General features: G+C 42.2%; 1 gene segment (V, D, J or C); it reads left to right on the plus strand.

Annotated features, from left to right (window-relative positions):
• The first annotated feature begins 9,937 nt into the window (after window positions 1–9,937).
• LOC310821131 (Ig kappa-b4 chain C region-like) lies at window positions 9,938–11,220 on the plus strand. The segment is given in 2 exons: window positions 9,938–9,983; window positions 10,641–11,220.
• The last annotated feature ends 4,361 nt before the right edge of the window (window positions 11,221–15,581 follow it).

Genomic DNA, 15,581 nt, shown 5'->3' on the forward strand with positions numbered 1-15,581 from the left:
ACTGACACTGAGAGAAGAGGGGCTCCACTGTGCAGGACTGCTGCTCACTGCTGCTCTGTTCCTGACTGAGTTCAGCTCCCTCCTCTCCTGGGTCTCTGATCAAACACACTGGGACTCTGCAGGCCCTCATCACAACACATGAGACTCACCTCCACATCAACAACACGACAACACAGCACTGTTTTTGACCAAGCAATTGGAATCCTATAATATGTTACATGCTGTGTTGTGTCTTCTGTGTCTGTGTAACGGTGTGGATGCTGCCTTCTTGGTGAGGGCTCACTTGAAAAACTGATAAAAATCTGGTTGAATAATACATGAGAGGCCACGTGTTATGAAGTTTTAATCATGGCTGTGACGTGGTCATAACCGCGAGTCGAGGCACAGTGTATTATTGCTTTTATAAAATGGGTTACCAGCATTAAAAAGCAAGATTCATTCCTCAACCATAAATTTTTCAACAAAACGTGAAGCTTAATTCACTGACTCTGGTTGTCAAGTGCAATTGAAGGCGTTTTCTGGTCGTTAATTTGATTCGAATTGACTGCCATGTTAAATGAAAACTACACAAGCACTGGTTGATAGCTCCAGAACTGGTTTCTAGGAACGCTGTCCATGATGAAATCAGCGAGGTAACATTGTTAACGATGGTGTTTTATGAAAGGAAGTGGCCATGTGTATGTTTTCTGATATATCAGGGGCAGGATAGAAAGGAACAACAGAAATTCCAAACCACCCGTTGTATGAAGGATTAATAAAACATTAAAAAGTTAAACATAATCAATTCAGGGAATTTAGATCCTACTTCAACATGGGGGATATCAACATTGCATATATGCATTCCACTGAGTTCACCACAGTGAATCCTGATAGCTGCACGGCCCATTGGTTGTGATATGCTGCATAAGAGACTATTAAAATGACATTAAATGAGGCTAGGTTTGTCATAAAGGGCCGGTGGACTATTTTGGTTCTGCAGCCATGGACTCTGAATTCAACTTCAGTCTTAGTCTTATGACCAAACATGAGGAATATTTTGATGTTGAAAATGATTTTAGTCTGTTTTATATAATGTTCTTTTAGGATTCATGACAATGTCACATGTCACAGTTGACCTCCTCTTCTGAGCAGTGTTCCATGTCTCTGTCTCTTCCCCCTCAGCACCTGCAGTAGGTCCCAGCTGTAGCAGTGCAGTCACTGTGCAGTCTGACTGAGGGAGGTTTTTGTACGGCTCTGTATCACTGTGTGAACACATTACCACTGTGCCAACTCTGACAGTAGTAATCTCCTGCATCTTCAGCCTGGACTCCACTGATGGTCAGAGTGAAGTCACTCCCAGATCCACTGCCACTGAATCTAGATGGAGTCCCAGACTGAAGTGTTTTAGCGAAATAAACAAGTAGTTTAGGAGCTTCTCCAGGTCTTTGTTGGTACCAGGCTAAACGGTCTCCATGACTATCTGTATATACAGCACTGCTAACTTTACAGCTGAGACTGACTGACTGTCCCAATGACACAGCTTTCACTGCAGGACTCTGGGTTAAAACATACTGTCCAGTGGATCCTGCAAAACAAATGAAGACTTGACATGTAAACGGAGCCCAAGGCTACATCAGCGTTGAGGCAGTAGTATAGAATGTATATCAATGAACAAATATATTTGTGTTGGATATATCACTTCAGATCTCACCTTGAATCCAGAGAGCAAATGTCCAGATGAAGACGATGATGGAAGTCATTGTTGTTGTGGTTCTGTTGTCATGAAGGACGGCTCTCAGTCATGAAGTGTTGAACTCACAGGGCTGGAAGCACTTATGGAGCAGTACGTCAGAAAGTATGATGCAAATTAAAGTTTCAATTCTATTTCAGGAGATGGGGAAATCCCCTTGAGAGTTGAAGTATTAAGTGTGTTTAATCCTGTACGTGAATATGTTTTGAGAATTTCTCATTTTAGACTTAAAAGAATCACACAAACATAATGCTAGTATAATGTATTGTCTGATTCAATGAAGTGAGGTTATTCAAGAGGAGTGAAACATCCATTTTTACAACAACAAACTGAATAAAAAGGTGACATGTTTAAATGTTGCTTCATGTTTATATCTCTGCATTAGTGATGTATCAAAGACCCTCACAAGTGATACTGTTCCTCATGTCGGTCTAGTCAGATGTGTTATCAACAGCCTGTTCACTCATGCTTGGACTTTTAAGTTCCTCAAATCAGTTAGAACACTTGTACCAACTGAAGCTGGTGGGATTCCTCTGGTAGTGGTGTCTGTCCTCTGTGACTTCACCACCACTGTTAAGTCTGTGGTCAGCATCTTTAATAAAGGAATATACAACATGAATCACTGTCAGAGCTGCTGCTGCTGCTGCTCTCTGTCTGCTCTCTGGGATGGGTGGACATCTGGTGACAGGGCTGCTCTATTCTGAGAGGAGCAGAACCACCCCACCCTGACTAGATGCAAATGTGAGTTTCACTCTCACAGCTCCCAGTCTACCAGTTGAACAGTTTCACTGTCTAAAATGGTCCCCCAGGAAGTACAGTTGAAGAGGTCAGTGGAGTCAGGCTTGATGCTGTGTGCTGTGAGGAGAGAGAGCAGCAGTTCTACATGGACAGTGCCAGAACCAGACAGAGGGAGGCTCTTTAGGAAGCAGAGGATGATTAGAACTAGAGACTGGAGTCAGGGATGTTTTTACTCTGATACTTTGTTATACAGCAGCTGTATGAGTAGCTGTTGCTGATGTAACAGCCAATGGGGATCTTCTATGAATAAACTAAAACAGTAACGTATCAACTTATCAATAATGACTATATGTTTCCCTCCAGTGGTCAGAGTCAGTACTGTCTGTGTTTGAGCTCCACATGAAACTGATGACTCTTCACATTTACCATTGAATTGATGCTCTGATCTCATATAGTGGACAGTGAGATGTTCTATCCTGGTCTATTGTTTTTTACTATTGTGATGGAACAGTGATCATATTCTGCTGTGAGTCATGATAAATGAGAACGGCACGAATCAATGCTGGGTCTAAATGGGAGTGGAAAGTCCAAATGGACGGGTCAGCAAAGCCTTCCCCTGCATACTGTATGGAGCATCATCACACACAGTGACACACATCATTCACTACTTTAAACTGCAGTCTTATTAGGGACGTTAGATGTTGGGAGGAGTGTGTTTGTGCTTCCACTTCCAAAGTCATCTTGTTGTGTTCTCAACAAGTTGAAACCACTCCAGGACTTCATTGGTATGTGGTTGGATGAGGTGACATATTGTTTTGTCAGCATCACTGTTATATTTAGCTCAGCGTATCATAGTTCAGTCAGTGTTCCATGTCACTGTCTCTTCCCCCTCAGCACCTGCAGTAGGTCCCAGCTGTAGCAGTGCAGTCACTGTGCAGTCTGACTGAGGGAGGTTTTTGTACGGCTCTGTATCACTGTGTGAACACCCAGACACTGTTTGGGTAGTGTAAACTCTGACAGTAGTAATCTCCTGCATCTTCAGCCTGGACTCCACTGATGGTCAGAGTGAAGTCACTCCCAGATCCACTGCCACTGAATCTAGATGGAATCCCAGTGAACTTATTGCTTGTAAGATAAATGAGGAGTTTAGGAGCTTCTCCAGGTCTTTGTTGGTACCAGCTCAGGTAATCACCATTGTACACATCACTGCTGACTCTACATCCTATGCTAACTGTCTCTCCTGTGAGAACAGCTTTCACTGCTGGTGTCTGGGTCAACGTGTACTGTCCTCTGGACTCTGCATTTCAGAGGGAGAAAGGAATACATTCAACATGTCATACTTTTAATACTGGAAATTATTCAGTCATCTAATTTACTCTAAATATTTATGACTCAAACTTTATCAATTAAAACGTGTAAATCCACATACCTTGAACACAGACGGCAAGAGTCCATATGAAGATGGTGATCAGACTCATGGTTGTTGTGGGTCCTGCTGTTGGTCTGCAGTTGGTCATGAAGTGTTAAACTCACAGGGCTTTAAACACACCAGGGGCACTGAAGCATGGGCTGTCTATGAGAGTCCCTCCACTATGCAAATCACTGCTATGGTCTTGATAAAGTCTTGAGTGCCAGATGTTACACAGAGGCCATTTCAGTGTCTTTTGATCTCTGAGGGGCCAACTCAGAGCTGAGAACCTACCTACCTACACGGCTCATTTTCTGCATTGGCCCAAAACTATTTTTCTCATTCAGTAGAGGTCCACTGTCAGATCAATAACAAAGTCAATGTATAGTTCACTCTCATGAACAGATAACAAATTAAATGTTTGTTTTTTCATTTTTTTCAGTTCTAAATATAATTAGGACTAAATCAGTTTGGTCCTCTCTTATATGGGTCATTGACATTTCAAACATATTTTGATAAGAGGAGTTGACGACATCTCATGTATCTTGTTAAAGGTAGAAAAATGCTCCTGTGTCTCCCCCTACAGGGTGAGTAGTGTCAGTGCAGTATGCAGTGAACAGGCCCTTTGGGGGGTCGATGGTTCGGTGTTCATCTAGTTTGTTTATTGATTGTTTATAATGTTTGTATTCCTCTTGTTGTAAAGCACTGTGAGACCACTGTGGTTGTGCAAAGCGCTCTACAAACACATGTGATTGATGGAGCTGTGTGGTGTGTGGACTGAGTGCTGGACTAGACTGACACTGAGAGAAGAGGGGCTCCACTGTGCAGGACTGCTGCTCACTGCTGCTCTGTTCCTGACTGAGTTCAGCTCCCTCCTCTCCTGGGTCTCTGATCAAACACACTGGGACTCTGCAGGCCCTCATCACAACACATGAGACTCACCTCCACATCAACAACACGACAACACAGCACTGTTTTTGACCAAGCAATTGGAATCCTATTATATGTTACATGCTGTGTTGTGTCTTCTGTGTCTGTGTAACGGTGTGGATGCTGCCTTCTTGGTGAGGGCTCACTTGAAAAACTGATAAAAATCTGGTTGAATAATACATGAGAGGCCATGTGTTATGATGTTTTAATCATGGCTGTGACGTGGTCATAACCGCGAGTCGAGGCACAGTGTATTATTGCTTTTATACAATGGGTTACCAGCATTAAAAAGCAAGATTCATTCCTCAACCATCAATTTTTCAACAAAACGTGAAACTTAATTCACTGACTCTGGTTGTCAAGTGCAATTGAAGGCGTTTTCTGGTCGTTAATTTGATTCATATTGACTGCCATGTTAAATGAAAACTACACAAGCACTGGTTGATAGCTCCAGAACTGGTTTCTAGGAACGCTGTCCATGATGAAAACAGCGAGGTAACATTGTTAACGATGGTGTTTTATGAATGGAAGTGGCCATGTGTATGTTGTCTGATATATCAGGGGCAGGATAGACTGGAACAATATGTATTCCAAACCACCCGTTGTTTGAAGGATTAATAAAACATTAAGAAGTGAAACATAATCAATTCAGGGAATTTAGATCCTACTTCATCATGGGAGATATCAACATTGCATGTATGCATTCCACTGAGTTCATCACAGTGAATCCTGATAGCTGCACGGCCCATTGGTTGTGATATGCTGCATAAGAGACTATTAAAATGACATTAAATGAGGCTAGGTTCGTCATAAAGGGCCGGTGGACTATTTTGGTTCTGCAGCCGTGGACTCTGAATTCAGCTTCAGTCTTAGTCTTATGACCAAACATGAGGAATATTTTGATGTTGAAAATGATGAGAATGATTTTAGTCTGTTTTATATAATGTTTTTTTAGGATTCATGACAATGTCACATGTCACGGTTGACCTCCTCTTCTGAGCAGTGTTCCATGTCTCTGTCTCTTCCCCCTCAGCACCTGCAGTAGGTCCCAGCTGTAGCAGTGCAGTCACTGTGCAGTCTGACTGAGGGAGGTTTTTGTACGGCTCTGTATCACTGTGTGAACACATATTTACTATTAGGATAGTGGAAACTCTGACAGTAGTAATCTCCTGCATCTTCAGCCTGGACTCCACTGATGGTCAGAGTGAAGTCACTCCCAGATCCACTGCCACTGAATCTAGATGGAATCCCAGACTGAAGTGTTTTAGCATCGTAAATGAGGAGTTTAGGAGCTTCTCCAGGTCTTTGTTGGTACCAGGCTAAACGGTCTCCATAAGTACTATGTCTATATACAGCACTGCTAACTTTACAGCTGAGACTGACTGACTGTCCCAATGACACAGCTTTCACTGCAGGACTCTGGGTTAAAACAAACTGTCCAGTGGATCCTGCAAAACAAATGAAGACTTGACATGTAAATGGAGCCCAAGGCTACATCAGCGTTGAGGCAGTACTATAGAATGTATATCAATGAACAAGTACATTTGTGTGGGATTTATCACTTCAGATCTCACCTTGAATCCAGAAAGCAAATGTCCAGATGAAGACGATGATGGAAGTCATTGTGGTTGTGGTTCTGTTGTCATGAAGGATGGCTCTCAGTCATGAAGTGTTGAACTCACAGGGCTGGAAGCACTTATGGAGCAGTACGTCAGAAAGTATGATGCAAATTAAAGTTTCAAGTCTATTTCAGGAGATGGGGAAATCCCCTTGAGAGTTGAAGTATTAAGTGTGTTTAATCCTGTACGTGAATATGTTTTGAGAATTTCTCATTTTAGACTTAAAAGAATCACACACATAATGCTTGTATAATGTACTGTCTAATTCAATGAAGTGAGGTTATTCAAGAGGAGTCAAACATCCATTTTTACAACAACAAACTGAATAGAAAGGTGACATGTTTAAATGTTGCTTCATGTTTATATCTCTGCATTAGTGATGTATCAAAGACCCTCACAAGTGATACTGTTCCTCATGTCGGTCTAGTCAGATGTGTTATCAACAGCCTGTTCACTCATGCTTGGACTTTTAAGTTCCTCAAATCAGTTAGAACACTTGTGCCAACTGAAGCTGGTGGGATTCCTCTGGTAGTGGTGTCTGTCCTCTGTGACTTCACCACCACTGTTAAGTCTGTGGTCAGCATCTTTAATAAAGGAATATACAACATGAATCACTGTCAGAGCTGCTGCTGCTGCTGCTCTCTGTCTGCTCTCTGGGATGGGTGGACATCTGGTGACAGGGCTGCTCTATTCTGAGAGAAGCAGAACCACCCCACCCTGACTAGATGCAAATGTGAGTTTCACTCTCACAGCTCCCAGTCTACCAGTTGAATAGTTTCACTGTCTAAAATGGTCCCCCAGGAAGTACAGTTGAAGAGGTCAGTGAAGTCAGGCTTGATGCTGTGTGCTGTGGGGAGAGAGAGCAGCAGTTCTACATGGACAGTGCCAGAACCAGACAGAGGGAGGCTCTTTAGGAAGCAGAGGATGATTAGAAGTAGAGACTGGAGTCAGGGATGTTTTTACTCTGATACTTTGTTATACAGCAGCTGTATGAGTAGCTGTTGCTGATGTAACAGCCAATGGGGATCTTCTATGAATAAACTAAGACAGTAACGTATCAACTTATCAATAATGACTATATGTTTCCCTCCAGTGGTCAGAGTCAGTACTGTCTGTGTTTGAGCTCCACATGAAACTGATGACTCTTCACATTTACCATTGAATTGATGCTCTGATCTCATATAGTGGACAGGGAGATGTTCTATCCTGGTCTATTGTTTTTTTACTATTGTGATGGAACAGTGATCATATTCTGCTGTGAGTCATGATAAATGAGAACGGCACGAATCAATGCTGGGTCTAAATGGGAGTGGAAAGTCCAAATGGACGGGTCAGCAAAGCCATCCCCTGCATACTGTATGGAGCATCATCACACACAGTGACACACATCATTTACTACTTTAAACTGCAGTCTTATTAGGGACGTTAGATGTTGGGAGGAGTGTGTTTGTGCTTCCACTTCAAAAGTCCTCATCTTGCTGTGTTCTCAACAACTTGAAACCACTCCAGGACTTCATTGGTATGTGGTTGGATGAGGTGACATATTGTTTTGTCAGCATCACTGTTATATTTAGCTCAGCGTATCATAGTTCAGTCAGTGTTCCATGTCTCTGTCTCTTCCCCCTCAGCACCTGCAGTAGGTCCCAGCTGTAGCAGTGCAGTCACTGTGCAGTCTGACTGAGGGAGGTTTTTGTACGGCTCTGTATCACTGTGTGAACACGTCTTTACTATTAGGATAGTGCCAACTCTGACAGTAGTAATCTCCTGCATCTTCACCCTGGACTCCACTGATGGTCAGAGTGAAGTCACTCCCAGATCCACTGCCACTGAATCTAGATGGAGTCCCAGACTGAAGTGTTTTAACTAAGTAAATGAGGAGTTTAGGAGCTTCTCCAGGTCTTTGTTGGTACCAGGCTAACCAGTCTCCATTACTATCTCTATGTACAGCACTGCTAACTTTACAGGTGAGACTGACTGCCTGTCCCAATGACACAGCTTTCACTGCAGGACTCTGGGTTACAACATACTGTCCAGTGGATCCTGCAAAACAAATGAAGACTTGACATGTAAACGGAGCCCAAGGCTACATCAGCATTGAGGCAGTACTATAGAATGTATATCAATGAACAAGTACATTTGTGTGGGATTTATCACTTCAGATCTCACCTTGAATCCAGAAAGCAAATGTCCAGATGAAGACGATGATGGAAGTCATTGTGGTTGTGGTTCTGTTGTCATGAAGGACGGCTCTCAGTCATGAAGTGTTGAACTCACAGGGCTGGAAGCACTTATGGAGCAGTACGTCAGAAAGTATGATGCAAATTAAAGTTTCAATTCTATTTCAGGAGATGGGGAAATCCCCTTGAGAGTTGAAGTATTAAGTGTGTTTAATCCTGTACGTGAATATGTTTTGAGAATTTCTCATTTTAGACTTAAAAGAATCACACAAACATAATGCTTGTATAATGTATTGTCTGATTCAATGAAGTGAGGTTATTCAAGAGGAGTCAAACACCCATTTTTATATCAACAAACTGAATAAAAAGGTGACATGTTTAAATGTTGCTTCATGTTTATATCTCTGCATTAGTGATGTATCAAAGACCCTCACAAGTGATACTGTTCCTCATGTCGGTCTAGTCAGATGTGTTATCAACAGCCTGTTCACTCATGCTTGGACTTTTAAGTTCCTCAAATCAGTTAGAACACTTGTGCCAACTGAAGCTGGTGGGATTCCTCTGGTAGTGGTGCCTGTCCTCTGTGACTTCACCACCACTGTTAAGTCTGTGGTCAGCATCTTTAATAAAGGAATATACAACATGAATCACTGTCAGAGCTGCTGCTGCTGCTGCTCTCTGTCATGAGGACAATATGGAGGAATACAAACACTGGATCTACTGCTGGACTCTGGCTGCTGTGTGTCTATGAGGACACCTGATAAACACAAGAGGAAAAAGACTAATCTGGATTTAAATCACAACATCAATCATATGTGTGTTGTTACTGATAGAGATCATATGAAGTGTTCCTTTGGGGTTGTTGGGTGAGATTTGTGTTGAATGAGATTGTCTTTGTGAGATCTGTGTGGTTGGAGCTGCAGCTTTACAGCACAGAGAGGTTTTTGTACGGCCGTTCAGTTACGCTCAATCACTGTGGTGGACTTTTGGTAGCGGCACCAGACTGGATGTTGGCAGTAAGTAAACTACAAAGTTAACAACTTTATTCACCTGTTCACGTTGAAACACATTCTTTCATTTCATGTTTGAACATTATTGGAAAAAAAAAATACATTTTATTTTTTGAGAAAGTACACAAATCGCAATACAACATTTCTAATTTTAACGTTGTTTTATTCAATCAAATTTAAAATGTAATGTCAATAAAAGCGAATAGTATAACTGTAAGTAGGTGGATGAGTTTATCAGCTGAAGAAATGAACATGAGTCTAGAAACGTTCATAGCCACCTGCACAATGAGAGGGAGGTTTTTGTACAGGCAGTCATAGGGATTGTATCACTGTGGTGGACTTTTGGTAGCGGCACCAGACTTGATGTTGGAAGTAAGTAATGAGCTTTTAATGTTTCTTTCTCATCAGTTCAGAGTAATTTAATGTATCTACTTACTTTCTAACAACGAGGAACATTTCAGAATAATCTATTCTAAAAGTTGTTTTCATTATTATTCATTCTAAAAGTTTTCTCTTTAATGAATATCGACTGAGTCTAATTTCATTTGATAATTTAGCAAATCAGAAATGTCCAAATTAAGTAATATGTTTGCTTTTTAGGATTTTCTAAGTGTAATTCTGGGAAAAACGAATAAATGTATCAGTTATTGTAGTTATGGTTGCATGTTACCTGTTGTGTTGTTAGGTTACTAGTCTGAGTGATGTGTTGAACATCCAACTTCATGACACGTTTGATGTGTGCAAGAAAGTCACTTAAGAATTGTCGAAGTGTGTGAATACTAAACATATGAATATTCTCATCAGACAAACAACTTTATGACATAGTTACACCGCACTGATCGTATTTAAAGTTTGTATGGTTCATCTGACGCGTTTTGGTTGACTTTTTGGTATTTTCTTCATAAGATTGATCCAATTAACATTAAATTCATATGTTGATACATTTCTAAATCACGACTGTATATTTAGATACTGTGCATAAGTGACTCTTGTACCATAGTTCATGTCTATGTTCTGTGTGTGTTCTAGGTAACCGTGCCCCCACCCTCACGGTCCTGCCCCCCTCTAGTGAGGAGCTGTCCAGTAAGAGTATGGCCACACTGATGTGCCTGGCCAACAAGGGCTTCCCCTCAGACTGGACAATGAGATGGAATGTGGACGGGATCAACAAGGCGCAGGAGGCCAGCCGCGGGGTCCTGGAGAAGGACGGCCTCTACAGCTGGAGCAGCACCCTGACTCTCACTGCTGAGGAGTGGACCAAGGCAGGGACGGTGTCCTGTGAGGCCCACCAGAGCTCCCAGCCTACGGTCACTCAGATACTGAGGAGAGACCAGTGTTCTGAGTAGGTCCCCTCACACCCCCCTGTGGAGAGTGGCTGATTCCTCTGCCTTGACTCTGTTCTGTGCTCAGCTATTCTCTAGCCTCCATAGAGTCACATACAAACAGGGGCCTTTGCTTGAGCCCAGGTGTCACTCCACTCTGTAGACTGAGGTTGTATCAGTGTTGGTGTTGATGTGTTTCTGCTGTTGTTAACTAGCGACTGTTCATGTGCGCTTTGATGCTTCAATGCGGTTTACAGAACAATAAAGATATCTGATTGAATCATAAACACTGCTATGTGGTTTTTATTAAGTCAAATGTTCATTTGTTGTGACATAGCCTATTGTCAGGCATAACTGGGCCATCATGATGTATTATCAATGATCATAACTAAAAAGAAGAGATGTATCCCGTCACATCATTCATTACAGTTTCATCCATTTGATCAAGAGGTAATTGACACACACACACCACAGGTTTAAATAAATTGAACCAATTTAAAAGTCCAAATCATTGAAAATTACCTGAGTTTTAAGTGGTTTCTCAGTTTAAGGCCCCTGGGGATGGGTGAACATCTGGTGACAGGGCTGCTCTATTCTGAGAGAAGCAGAACCACCCCACCCTGACTAGATGCAAATGTGAGTTTCACTCTCACAGCTCCCAGTCTACCAGTTGAACAGTTTCACTGTCTAAAATGGTCCCCCAGGAAGAGCAGTTGAAGAGGTCAGTGGAGTCAGGCTTGATGCTGTGTACTGTGAGGAGAGAGAGCAGCAGTTCTACATGGACAGTGCCAGAACCAGACAGAGGGAGGCACTTTAGGAAGCAGAGGATGATTAGAAGTAGAGACTGGAGTCAGGGATGTTTTTACTCTGATACTTTGTTTTACAGCAGCTGTATGAGTAGCTGTTGCTGATGTAACAGCCAATGGGGATCTTCTATGAATAAACTAAGACAGTAACGTATCAACTTATCAATAATGACTATATGTTTCCCTCCAGTGGTCAGAGTCAGTACTGTCTGTGTTTGAGCTCCACATGAAACTGATGACTCTTCACATTTACCATTGAATTGATGCTCTGATCTCATATAGTGGACAGTGAGATGTTCTTTCCTGGTCTATTGTTTTTCACTATTGTGATGGAACAGTGATCATATTCTGCTGTGAGTCATGATAAATGAGAACGGCACGAATCAATGCTGGGTCTAAATGGGAGTGGAAAGTCCAAATGGACGGGTCAGCAAAGCCTTCCCCTGCATACTGTATGGAGCATCATCACACACAGTGACACACATCATTCACTACTTTAAACTGCAGTCTTATTAGGGACGTTAGATGTTGGGAGGAGTGTGTTTGTGCTTCCACTTCAAAAGTCCTCATCTTGCTGTGTTCTCAACAACTTGAAACCACTCCAGGACTTCATTGGTATGTGGTTGGATGAGGTGACATATTGTTTTGTCAGCATCACTGTTATATTTAGCTCAGCGTATCATAGTTCAGTCAGTGTTCCATGTCACTGTCTCTTCCCCCTCAGCACCTGCAGTAGGTCCCAGCTGTAGCAGTGCAATCACTGTGCAGTCTGACTGAGGGAGGTTTTTGTACGGCTCTGTATCACTGTGTGAACACACTTTTACTGTTAGGATAGTGCCAACTCTGACAGTAGTAATCTCCTGCATCTTCAGCCTGGACTCCACTGATGGTCAGAGTGAAGTCACTCCCAGATCCACTGCCACTGAATCTAGATGGAATCCCAGACTGAAGTGTTTTAGCATAGTAAATGAGGAGTTTAGGAGCTTCTCCAGGTCTTTGTTGGTACCAGCTCAGGCGATCACCATTGTACACATCACTGCTGACTCTACATCCTATGCTAACTGTCTCTCCTGTGAGAACAGCTTTCACTGCTGGTGTCTGGGTCAACGTGTACTGTCCTCTGGACTCTACATTTCAGAGGGAGAAAAGAATACATTTAACATGTCATACTTTTAATACTGGAAATTATTCAGTCATCTAATTTACTCTAAATATTTATGACTCAAACTTTTTCAATTAAAACGTGTAAATGCATATACCTTGAACACAGACGGCAAGAGTCCATATGAAGATGGTGATCAGACTCATGGTTGTTGTGGGTCCTGCTGTTGGTCTGCAGTTGGTCATGAAGTGTTAAACTCACAGGGCTTTAAACACACCAGGAGCACTGAAGCATGGGCTGTCTATGAGAGTCCCTCCACTATGCAAATCACTGCTATGGTCTTGATAAAGTCTTGAGTGCCAGATGTTACACAGAGGCCATTTCAGTGTCTTTTGATCTCTGAGGGGCCAACTCAGAGCTGAGAACCTACCTACCTACACGGCTCATTTTCTGCATTGGCCCAAAACTATTTTTCTCATTCAGTAGAGGTCCACTGTCAGATCAATAACAAAGTCAATGTATAGTTCACTCTCATGAACAGATAACAAATTAAATGTTTGTTTTTTCATTTTTTTCAGTTCTAAATATAATTGGGACTAAATCAGTTTGGTCCTCTCTTATAATGGGTCATTGACATTTCAAACATATTTTGATAAGAGAAGTTGACTACATCTCATGTATCTTGTTAAAGGTAGAAAAATGCTCCTGTGTCTCCCCCTACAGGGTGAGTAGTGTCAGTGCAGTGTGCAGTGAACAGGCCCTTTGGGGGGTCGATGGTTCGGTGTTCATCTAGTTTGTTTATTGATTGTTTATAATGTTTGTATTCCTCTTGTTGTAAAGCACTGTGAGACCACTGTGGTTGTGCAAAGCGCTCTACAAACACATGTGATTGATGGAGCTGTGTGGTGTGTGGACTGAGTGCTGGACTAGACTGACACTGAGAGAAGAGGGGCTCCACTGTGCAGGACTGCTGCTCACTGCTGCTCTGTTCCTGACTGAGTTCAGCTCCCTCCTCTCCTGGGTCTCTGATCAAACACACTGGGACTCTGCAGGCCCTCATCACAACACATGAGACTCACCTCCACGTCAACAACACGACAACACAGCACTGTTTTAGACCAAGCAATTGGAATCCTATAATATGTTACATGCTGTGTTGTGTCTTCTGTGTCTGTGTAACGGTGTGGATGCTGCCTTCTTGGTGACGGCTCACTTGAAAAACTGATGAAAATGTCAATGTGACTTCTCTGGTTGAATAAGTAAGAAATAATACATGAGAGGCCACGTGTTATGATGTTTTAATCATGGCTGTGACGTGGTCATAACCGCGAGGCGAGGCAGAGTGTATTATTGCTTTTATACTGTTATTATTATTATCATTATTATGAACTTGAGTGTATTATTGCTTTTATAAAGTGGGTTTCCTGCATTAAAAGCCAGATTCATCCCATACGAGACATTTTTCAAAAAAACGTGATGCTAATTTCACTAACAATGGTTGCTAATTCGATTCGTATTGACTGACATGTTAAATCAAAACTACACAAGCACTGGTTGATAGCTCCAGAACTGGTTTCTAGGAACGCTGTCCATGATGAAAACAGCGAGGTAACATTGTTAACGATGGTGTTTTATGAATGGAAGTGGTCATGTGTATGTTGTCTGATATATCAGGGGCAGGATAGACTGGAACAATAGGAATTCCAAACCACCCGTTGTATGAAGGATAAATAAAACATTAAAAAGTTAAACATAATCAATTCAGGGAATTTAGATCCTACTTCATCATGGGGGATATCAGCATTGCATGTATGCATTCCACTGAGTTCACCACAGTGAATCCTGATAGCTGCACGGCCCATTGGTTGTGATATGCTGCATAAGAGACTATTAAAATGACATTAAATGAGGCTAGTTTTGTCATAAAGGGCCGGTGGACTATTTTGGTTCTGCAGCCGTGGACTCTGAATTCAGCTTCAGTCTTAGTCTTATGACCAAACATGAGGAATATTTTGATGTTGAAAATGATGAGAATGATTTTAGTCTGTTTTATATAATGTTTTTTTAGGATTCATGACAATGTCACATGTCACAGTTGACCTCCTCTTCTGAGCAGTGTTCCATGTCTCTGTCTCTTCCCCCTCAGCACCTGCAGTAGGTCCCAGCTGTAGCAGTGCAGTCACTGTGCAGTCTGACTGAGGGAGGTTTTTGTACGGCTCTGTATCACTGTGTGAACACGTTTTTACTATTAGGATAGTGCCAACTCTGACAGTAGTAATCTCCTGCATCTTCAGCCTGGACTCCACTGATGGTCAGAGTGAAGTCACTCCCAGATCCACTGCCACTGAATCTAGATGGAATCCCAGACTGAAGTGTTTTAGCATCGTAAATGAGGAGTTTAGGAGCTTCTCCAGGTCTTTGTTGGTACCAGGCTAAACGGTCTCCATAAGTACTATGTCTATATACAGCACTGCTAACTTTACAGCTGAGACTGACTGACTGTCCCAATGACACAGCTTTCACTGCAGGACTCTGGGTTACAACATACTGTCCAGTGGATCCTGCAAAACAAATGAAGACTTGACATGTAAACGGAGCGCAAGGCTACATCAGCATTGAGGCAGTACTATAGAATGTATATCAATGAACAAGTACATTTGTGTGGGATTTATCACTTCAGATCTCACCTTGAATCCAGAGAGCAAATGTCCAGATGAAGACGATGATGGAAGTCATTGTG

The sequence above is a fragment of the Argentina silus genome, assembly GCF_951799395.1.
Source record: "Argentina silus genome assembly, chromosome: 21".
NCBI lineage: Eukaryota > Metazoa > Chordata > Actinopteri > Argentiniformes > Argentinidae > Argentina > Argentina silus.